The sequence below is a fragment of the Zeus faber genome, assembly GCF_960531495.2.
Source record: "Zeus faber genome assembly, chromosome: 9".
Taxonomy (NCBI): Eukaryota; Metazoa; Chordata; class Actinopteri; order Zeiformes; family Zeidae; genus Zeus; species Zeus faber.
In genome coordinates, this window is record NC_137197.1 from 740,015 (window position 1) to 751,029 (window position 11,015).

Here is an 11,015-nt window from a genome sequence, read left to right on the forward strand (position 1 = left end):
TGGGGTCATATTGGCCTACCGGTTGCTTGACTAGGGTCATTTTGGTCTACTGGTTGCTTGACTGGGGTCATGTTGGCCTACCGGTTGCTTGACTAGGGTCATGTTGGCCTACCGGTTGCTTGACTGGGGTCATGTTGGCCTACTGGTTGCTTGACTAGGGTCATGTTGGCCTACTGGTTGCTTGACTAGGGCCATTTTGGTCTACTGGTTGCTTGACTGGGGTCATATTGGCCTACCGGTTGCTTGACTAGGGTCATTTTGGTCTACTGGTTGCTTGACTGGGGTCATGTTGGCCTACTGGTTGCTTGACTAGGGTCATATTGGCCTACCGGTTGCTTGACTAGGGTCATTTTGGTCTACTGGTTGCTTGACTGGGGTCATATTGGCCTACCGGTTGCTTGACTAGGGTCATTTTGGTCTACTGGTTGCTTGACTGGGGTCATGTTGGTCTACCGGTTGCTTGACTAGGGTCATGTTGGCCTACCGGTTGCTTGACTGGGGTCATGTTGGCCTACTGGTTGCTTGACTAGGGTCATGTTGGCCTACTGGTTGCTTGACTAGGGCCATTTTGGTCTACTGGTTGCTTGACTGGGGTCATATTGGCCTACCGGTTGCTTGACTAGGGTCATTTTGGTCTACTGGTTGCTTGACTGGGGTCATGTTGGCCTACCGGTTGCTTGACTATGGTCATGTTGGCCTACCGGTTGCTTGACTGGGGTCATGTTGGCCTACTGGTTGCTTGACTGGGGTCATGTTGGCCTACTGGTTGCTTGACTAGGGTCATGTTGGCCTACTGGTTGCTTGACAGGGTCATGTTGGCCTACTGGTTGCTTGACAGGGTCATGTTGGCCTACTGGTTGCTTGACAGGGTCATGTTGGCCTACCGGTTGCTTGACTAGGGTCATGTTGGCCTACTGGTTGCTTGACAGGGTCATGTTGGCCTACTGGTTGCTTGACAGGGTCATGTTGGCCTACTGGTTGCTTGACAGGGTCATGTTGGCCTACCGGTTGCTTGACTAGGGTCATGTTGGCCTACTGGTTGCTTGACAGGGTCATGTTGGCCTACCGGTTGCTTGACAGGGTCATGTTGGCCTACTGGTTGCTTGACTAGGGTCATATTAGCCAAGGGACATATTGTTGGCCGATCACACTGCGTCCACCACCCGCCAACCTGCCCACCGGCCGGTGTGTTCCTGAGGTAGAATGTGACACAGCAGACAAAAACAGCAGCATTTCTTGTGGCAGTGGGAAAGGCACCAACCACCTCTCAGCAGGTGTGACACCTCATCCAGGTGTAAAAGGTGTTTTTCCAGGTGTGCTCACATCGCTTTTCTTCTCATGCTCCATTTATTTCCAGTGTGATGTGCGGCCCGTTAAACGGGGGCCGGCGGGAGGGGGCCATGACCCAATGAATCCACCCCCTGGAGGTGACGAGTTGGGTTGCAGATGAGCAGTGGTAGTTGGAGCCAGGACTGATGTCCTCCACCTTCCTGACAGTCATCCGGGTGGGGAAGGGAGGGATATGTCATAGTTATCATCACATCTCAGCTGTCATCATGAATCAGATCATGAACAATGATCCAAACATCACTGAGTGAACACAGACACAAAATGTTTTTATTTACAAGTTGTTCCAAAGAAAAACAAAAGAATTTCAAAATGAGAAACAGACACTTTGAACGACAGAACAATGAGAAGCAGCAGCAGCAGCAGCAGCAGCAGCAGCAGAGGAGGCTCCTGCTTCATCTTTTGTGTCTTTATTAACTTCAGAATAAAGAGAAACTGCTGAGAATCAGTCACCATGACGACCCATCCCTCCGCCCACCTACCCCCGTCATCCCTCCGCCCACCTACCCCCGTCATCCCTCCGCCCACCTACCCCCATCATCCCTCCGCCCACCTACCCCCGTCATCCCTCCACCGTCCTACCCCCATCATCCCTCCACCCACCTACCCCCCATCATCCCTCCACCCGTCTACGCCCCATCATCCCTCCACCTGTCTATTCCCATCATCCCTCCACCCATCTATGCCCCATCATCCCTCCACCCATCTATCCCCATCATCCCTCCACCTACCTACCCCCATCATCCCTCCACCCACCTACCCCCCATCATCCCTCCACCTTCCTACCTACCATCATCCTTCCACCCACCTACCCCCCATCATCCCTCCACCCGTCTATGCCCCATCATCCCTCCACCCGTCTATCCCCCATCATCCCTCCACCCGTCTATGCCCCATCCTCCCTCCACCTGTCTATCCCCCATCATCCCTCCACCCATCTATCCCCATCATCCCTGCACCCGTCTTTCCAGCAGAAAACACTGTCATCACTGCCAATTCCCTTCTTCGAAGCAGGTTTTCTCTCCATCCCTCCCTCTCTCTCCTCCCTACTCCATCTTGGACATCTCAAACTTGGTTGTCTTGATTTCCTGTGGAAACAGACAACATCATCCCTCCATCATCTCTATCATCTCTCATCCCTCCACCATCACTCCATCATCCCTCATCCCTCCATCATCCATCATCCCTCATCTGCCATCAACCCTCATCCCTCCACCAACGCTCCATCATCCACTCACCCTCATCATCCCTCATCGCTCCATCATTCCTCCATCATTCCTCCATCATCCCTCCACCATCCCTTTGTTTGTTCCCACTCTGGTGCCTGGCTCGTGGGAGACACGGACACCGCACCGGACACCGGCGGGGAAAACCAAACAGATTCAATAAATACATGTAGAATAAAAGCACTGTTTTTATTGGTTTGGTTGAGAGAAAACCAGATTCAATAAATACATCTCGAATAAAAACAGTTTTTATTGGTTTTGTTGAGAGAAAACCAAACAGATTCAATAAATACATCTAGAATAAAAACACTGTTTTTATTGGTTTGGTTGAGAGAAAACCAGATTCAATAAATACATCTAGAATAAAAACACTGTTTTTATTGGTTTTGTTGAGAGAAAACCAAACAGATTCAATAAATACATCTAGAATAAAAACACTGTTTTTATTGGTTTTGTTGAGAGAAACACAGGTGGTGCGCTGCAGCCCGCAGTCTATCCACAGCATCCATTTTGTTTTAAGACGAAGAACAGCAGAATTCATTTTTAAATACTTACATTTTCATCGTCGGACAGTTGGTATTAATTCCTTTCTTTTAAAAGATTTGTGCTGGTTTTCCCAGCAGGGCTTGTTATTCTCCAGCTGTGGGTGGAGCTACTCAGACGGGGGCGGTTCGAATGCTACCGGGTCTCAATGTGACGTAGGACTCAAATGTAAAGGACTTGTTTCACCACATGTTTTCTGAACTGACAGCTGACAACAAAGTGAGCGGGAGAGGAAGCATCGTGGGCGTGGTCATCTTCACAGCACCGAGTCATCCCACTCAATCAGTAACCACATCATAACCATTTATTCAGGGTTCTAAAATGTGTTTGATTCATATTTTAAATAACACAAAAAGTTCCTTCAGACATTGTCCTGCTGCCATGGCAACAGGAGACAAACACAGTGTGACGTCACCGTGGAAACGGCACTGTGTGCTGATTTGTTGCTGGTCAGAGTGGGTACTGCAGCGACGGAGGACTGTGTAGACATGGATGTGCTCCACAATAACAAATATGTATTGTAAAATACCACTAGACTTATTTTACTTATTTATTCATGTTACTTTTATTTATATTTGTACTTACTGTCGTACTTATTATAGACCCTGAGCTAGGATAGGCGCTAACTTGGAGAGGAGCTAGCTAGGATTTCACTTAAATGGCTTCAATAAAAACGGTGGATTGACATAAGTACTTTTTTCTATTGATTAACTGCACGGAGGATGCAGATGGAGGATTTGGACACGGTGGTCTTGTGTGGCGCGGTTTGTCTGTGATAGTTGCAGCTCCAGGTAATTACTTATATAATTATATATAATTACAGATACAAAAGAATTTAGTTTAATATATTTACTTGCAGATAAATCAGGGCATCTGGTGCGGCTCACTTCCGTTGTGTTTTCCGTTAATGTCGTTGTGTTTTCCATTGATGCAGCTGTGTTTTCCCTTAGTGCTGTTGTGTTTTCTGTTAATGCGGTTGTGTTTTCCTTTAATGCAATTGTGTTTTCCCTTAATGTGGTGGTGTTTTGTCTATTTGCAAGTTTTTTCTTAAGATGCAGTGCACTGTGCTCGCAGGGCCACTGTAATTAATGGGAATAATAACAATAATAAATATAGCTGCAAAAATGCACAGGGTATTGTGAAAACAAGGCCAAAAAATAAATAAATGATAACTAACGTACTACTACACGTGAACTGGAAACTATATACCCTGTATACCCTATATATACTCTTGATTTGGCTGCTCCTGTTAGAGGTCGCCACAGCAGATCATCTGCCTCCAATACCTTCTGTAAAATACCCTATATATACTATATACACTATATACCCATTATATACTATATAAACTATATATACTATATACATTATATATACTATATACACTATATAAACTTTATATACTATATACACTATATATACTATATAAACTATATATACACTATATACCCATTATATACTATATAAACTATATATACTATATACATTATATATACTATATACTCTATATACACTATATACTATATATACTATATAAACTATATATACTATATACACTATATACCCTATATATACAATATACCCTATATGTACTATATACCCTATATATACTATATAAACTATATATACTATATACACTATATATACTATATACACAATATACTCTATTTACCCTATATATACTATTTAAACTATATATACTAAATCCACTATATACACTATATACACTATATATACTATATAAACTATATATACTATATACCCTATATACACTATGTATACTATTTACCCTTTATATACTATATACACTATATATACTATATACCCTATATATTCTATATGAACGATATATAGTATATACACTATATACAGTGGGGCAAAAAAGTATTTAGTCAGCCACCAATTGTGCAAGCTCTCCCACTTAAAAAGATGAGAGAGGCCTGTAATTTTCATCATAGGTTCACTTCGACTATGAGAGACAGAATGAGGGGAAAATAATCCAGAAATCACATTGTAGGATTTTTAATGAATTAATTGGTAAATTCCTCGGTAAAATAAGTATTTGGTCACCTACAAACAAGCAAGATTTCTGGCTTTCACAGACCTGTAACTTTTTCTTAAGAGGCTCCTCTGTCCTCCACTCGTTACCTGTATTAATGGCACCTGTTTGAACTCGTTATCAGTATAAAAGACACCTGTCCACAACCTCAAACAGTCACACTCCAAACTCCACTATGGCCAAGACCAAAGAGCTGTCGAAGGACACCAGAAACAAAATTGTAGACCTGCACCAGGCTGGGAAGACTGAATCTGCAATAGGTAAGCAGCTTGTTGTGAAGAAATCAACTGTGGGAGCAATTATTAGAAGATGGAAGACATACAAGACCACTGATAATCTCCCTCGATCTGGGGCTCCACGCAAGATCTCACCCCGTGGGGTCAAAATGATCAAAACAACGGTGAGCAAACATCCCAGAACCACACGGGGGGACCTAGTGAATGACCTGCAGAGAGCTGGGACCAAAGTAACAAAGGCTACCATCAGTAACACACTACGCCGCCAGGGACTCAAATCCTGCAGTGCCAGACGTGTCCCCCTGCTTAAGCCAGTACATGTCCAGGCCCGTCTGAAGTTTGCTAGAGAGCATTTGGATGATCCAGAAGAGGATTGGGAGAATGTCATATGGTCAGATGAAACCACAATATAACTTTTTGGAAAAAACTCAACTTGTCGTGTTTGGAGGAGAAAGAAAGCTGAGTTGCATCCAAAGAACACCATACCTACGGTGAAGCATGGGGGTGGAGACATCATGCTTTGGGGCTGTTTTTCTGCAAAAGGACGACTGATCCGTGTAAAGGAAAGAATGAATGGGGCCATGTATCGTGAGATTTTGAGTGAAAACCTCCTTCCATCAGCAAGGGCATTGAAGATGAAACGTGGCTGGGTCTTTCAGCATGACAATGATCCCAAACACACCGCCCGGGCAACGAAGGAGTGGCTTCGTAAGAAGCATTTCAAGGTCCTAGAGTGGCCTAGCCAGTCTCCAGACCTCAACCCCATAGAAAATCTTTGGAGGGAGTTGAAAGTCTGTGTTGCCCAGCGACAGCCCCAAAACATTACTGCTCTAGAGGAGATCTGCATGGAGGAATGGGCCAAAATACCAGCAACAGTGTGTGAAAACTTGTGAAGACTTATAGAAAACGTTTCACCTCTGTCATTGCAAACAAAGGGTATATATCAAAGTATTGAGATGAACTTTTGTTATTGACCAAATACTTATTATTCCACCATAATTTGCAAATACATTCTTTAAAAATCAGACAATGTGATTTTCTGGATTTTTTTTCTCATTTTGTCTCTCATAGTTGAAGTGAACCTATGATGAAAATAAAAGGCCTCTCTCATCTTTTTAAGTGGGAGAACTTGCACAATTGGTGGCTGACTAAATACTTTTTTGCCCCACTGTATACTATATACACTATATACACTATATAACCTATATATACTATTTACACTACATATACTATATACACAATATGCACTTTATACACTATATACACAATATACAGCATATACGCTATATATACTACATACACTATATATACTACAAACACTACATGTATATATTATATACACTATATACTATATACACTGTATACATCTCATCACCGTTCTCATTCTTGTTCCCACAGTCTGTCAGTATTCACTACATTAGCGTTTGCAATCGCCACGCCCCCTAACATGAAATAACACTATATATACGATATATACGATATATACTATATATACTTTATATAACAGCTATGCTCCCTTACCGTGAAATAACATGGGTCCTTGCTTATCTACCAATTGCTTAAGGACCCGGTTGTAGGAACAGAACTTGGTCGTTTAGTGAGCAGTAGCTGTATATATATTATATATGTATGATGAGTATATGATATGATGAGTTTCATATTGCCGGAACAAATCGAAAAAACGGAATCCTGAAAATTGTAAATAAACATGTAAAAATGTCAACTGTTTTCTGGTTTCATGGAATCGTAACCCATTAAAAAGCTTGGACACAAAAAAACATTCATCCGCAGAAAGTTGTCACCACAGGTCGAATCCACCCGACTGTGGGAATGAATGATGCGCTAATGTACTAGGAACGCGTCGGAAAACTAGAACCCGTGAAATTGTTACTGGTCACAAAAAGACGCTTTTTTCGATTTGTGGAACTGTAACCCATCTGAAATTTAATTCACAGAAAGGCATCAACACTAAAAGTGTGTAACTTGGCTTTGTTTGGTAGAGTAAGGTAAATGAATTTGAATTTTGAATTTGATGCCTGCAACACGTTCCAAAAAAGCTGGGACGGGCCTGTTAACCACTGTGTTACATCTCCTTTCCTTTTAACAACACCCAATAAGCGTTTGGGAACTGAGGACACTAACTGTTGAAGCTTTGTAGGTGGAATTCTTTCTAATTCGTGCTTAATGTACAACTTCAGTTGCTCAACAGTCCGGGGTCTCATATTTTGTCATATTTTGCGCTTCATAATGTGCTACAAATTTCCAATGGGAGACAGGCCTGGACGGCAGGCAGGCCAGTCCAGTAGCTGCACTCTCTTACTAGGAAGCCAGGCTGTAGTAACACGTGCAGAACGTGGCTTGGTGTTGTCCTGCTGAAATAAGCAGGACATCCCTGAAAATACATTGCTTGGTGGCAGCATATGTTGCTCCAAAACCTGTTTGTACCTTTCAGCCTTAATCCTGCAAGTTACCACTAGCACCCCCCACACCGGTGGCGATAGTGGCGCCGCCCCTAGCGGTCGCCTGCGCCGGCGCTCCGGTTACTTTCTTACACCATCACAGATGCTGGCTTTTGAGCTTTGCGCTGGTAACAATGTGGACGGTCCTTTTCCTCTTTGGCCCGGAGGACACCACGTCCATGATTTCCAAAAACAATTTGAAATGTGGACTCGTCAGACCACAGCAGACTTTTCCACTTTGCGTCAGTCCATCCCAGATGAGCTCGGGCTCAGAGAAGCCGGCGGCTTTACTGGGTGTTGTTGATATATTGCTTTGGCTTTGCATGCTAGTTTTAACTTGCACTTGTAGATGTAGCGACAAACTGTGTGACCTGACGATAGTTTTCCCAAGTGTTCCTGAGCCCACGTGTTGATATACTTTACAGAATGATGTCCCTTTTTAATGCAGTGCCACTTATCTCCCAAACAGGAGCCTTTCTGGGTGGAGTTTGCATGTTCTCCCTGTGCTCACATGGGGTTTCCTCCACCTACCATCAGTAAGGACCCCCACCCAAAAACATGCGCACATCATGGTCTGACCAGCGATGGACACTTGGTACCAGGTCCCCGGGCTTCGACGAACGCTGCCCACTGCTCCTGGCTGCCCCCCCAGAGGAAAGACAAGCCAGGATGGTGAAATGCAGAGAAACCATTTCACCATCACCACCCAAAGTGTCTGTGTGTGTGTGTGTGTGTGTGTGTGTGTGTGTGTGTGTGTGTGTGTGTGTGTGTGTGTGTGTGTGTGTGTGTCTGTGTGTGTGTGTGTGTGTGTGTGTGTGTGTGTGTGTGTGTGTATGTGTGTATGTGTGTATGTGTGTGTGTGTGTGTGTGTGTGTGTGTATGTGTATGTGTGTGTGTGTGTATGTGTGTGTGTGTGTGTGTGTGTGTGTGTGTGTGTGTGTGTGTGTGTGTGTGTGTGTGTGTGTGTGTGTGCATGTGTTGTAGTGCGGTGTGTCATGTGACAAATAAAGATTCTTCTTCCTGAAGGATCGAAGGTCATGGGCATTCAATGTTGGTTTTCGGCCTTGCTGCTTACATGCAGAGATTTCTCCAGATTCTCTGAATCTTTTGATGGTATGTGACCCACCGCGTACTTTAGGGTCATTTGGCGGCTTTCATTTTTGTTTTTTTTCATTTGAAAGTGGAGAATCAGAGCGTCAAACAAGGTGTCGTGTGTTGTGTGTTGTGTGCAAATCAAACAAATATTTTTAAAGCTATGACTTGTGAATGACAAGGGTGTGGCAAACTGTGTTTCTGAGATAATCACCGTGAAAGTTTCGCTGAGACCTGCCTTCATTCACCAAGCTCCCAGAATGCAACTAGGGAGCCACATGGCTACTTTACGTACTGCGGAATGGGCCAATCACTGCTTTGTTCTTGAGTTTTGAGGGAACGTTGAAAGTAGTTTTGTTTTGAAAAATGCTTTAACTTAACAGTAAGAATATGCATGTTTTATAAAAGTGGAATTTATTTTCCGGTGGTTCTTGAAAATATTCGGTTTCATCTTCACATTCAGGTTGAAATCCCCTGTTTGAAATGTTCTCCAAGTCCGGAGTAATATCAGATTGAGCGTCGCTGTCACTATCATGGTGGAAAAAGAAGTCCAGTGGCGATGCTTACACTGACTTGGATCTATCGTACTGGTCAGATTAAGGTCCGCGATATGATTTAGATCTTCCTCCACCCGCTTCTCCTAATCAACCGGAGTTTTCACAGACTGGTGAAACCGGAGCCTCGTCTTGTTTACGGAAGTGACGGTGACGTCAGTGACACGCCCCCTGTTACACCGCTGTCTCTGTGGGTGTATAAAACACGTAAGATTTAAAGGCTGAACTATATCAAAACAGTTCAACATTGACATCACATGGAATATGGAGGAATTATCTTCACCTGGACACTTGATCGATCTCCGTTGTCAGCGCTGTTCAGCGTCTAGGTAAGTGAACTGTGTTTCCCCATGTCATCTAAAGGGAATATTTTACTCCACCATTTAACATTTATCTACTAATTATAAATCAAACTGGAATTTGAAAATATGTTGAGAAATAAAAAAAAACACAAAGGACACGAATCTGGGAAAATCTCATTTTCAAAGGTTTTTTCAACTTATTTGGATGCTCCTGGCCATTTTAGAAATGCGCGAGATGTCAGCTTTTACTGTGGTGGGTCACACATTATGGACTGTAGATTATGAAATCCCTAAAGTCCTTGCAATTGTACGTTGAGAAACGTTGTTCTTAAACTGTTGGACTACTTGCTCACGCAGTTGTTCACAAAGTGGTGAACCTCGCCCCATCCTTGTTTGTGAATGACTGAGCCTTTCAGGGATGCTCCTTTTATACCCAATCATGACACTCACCTCTTTCCAATTAACCTGTTCATCTGTGGAATGTTCCAAATAGGTGTTTTTTGAGCATTCCTCAACTTTCCCAGTCCTTTGTTGCACCTGTCCCAGCTTTTTTGGAACGTGTTGCAGGCATCAAATTCAAAATGAGTGAATATTTGAAAAAACAATAAAGTTGATCAGTTTGAACATTAAATATCTTGTCTTTGTAGTGTATTCATTGAATATAGGTTGAAAAGGATTTGCAAATCATTGTATTGTTTTTATTTACGTTTTCCACAACGTCACAACTTCAATGAAATTGGGGTTTTTACATGGTTTATAGTTAGTTTATGGTTCCTTTGTTATTCATGAATGTTTCCTTATGTTCTGTTCACCTTTTAATAAAATGATCAGCTGGTGTATTTTCTTAGTGATCCTTGATGTTAAATTCTGCATTTCCATGTTGTATTGTTTTCTTCTCCTCGACCGTTTGGTGTCTGTTCATTAGATTTAAGTCTTAATAATAATTTAATAATAATACACAATGTTCTGTATTATCCAGTTGACATTTGTTGTGTTCATCATCTTTATGTGCAGTTGTTTTTTTCTGTTTTGGACCTTGTTGTGTTTATTTGGAACAGTTTTGGTCAACGATGTCAACACTTCATAAAAAATCTATTTGAATTGATGTTCTGAAAAATGTCAAACTCAACTACCGCCACTAAAATGGACACTGTGTATTGCTGCCTGCAGCTTTATTTATTCTTATTCTTCTTATTATAT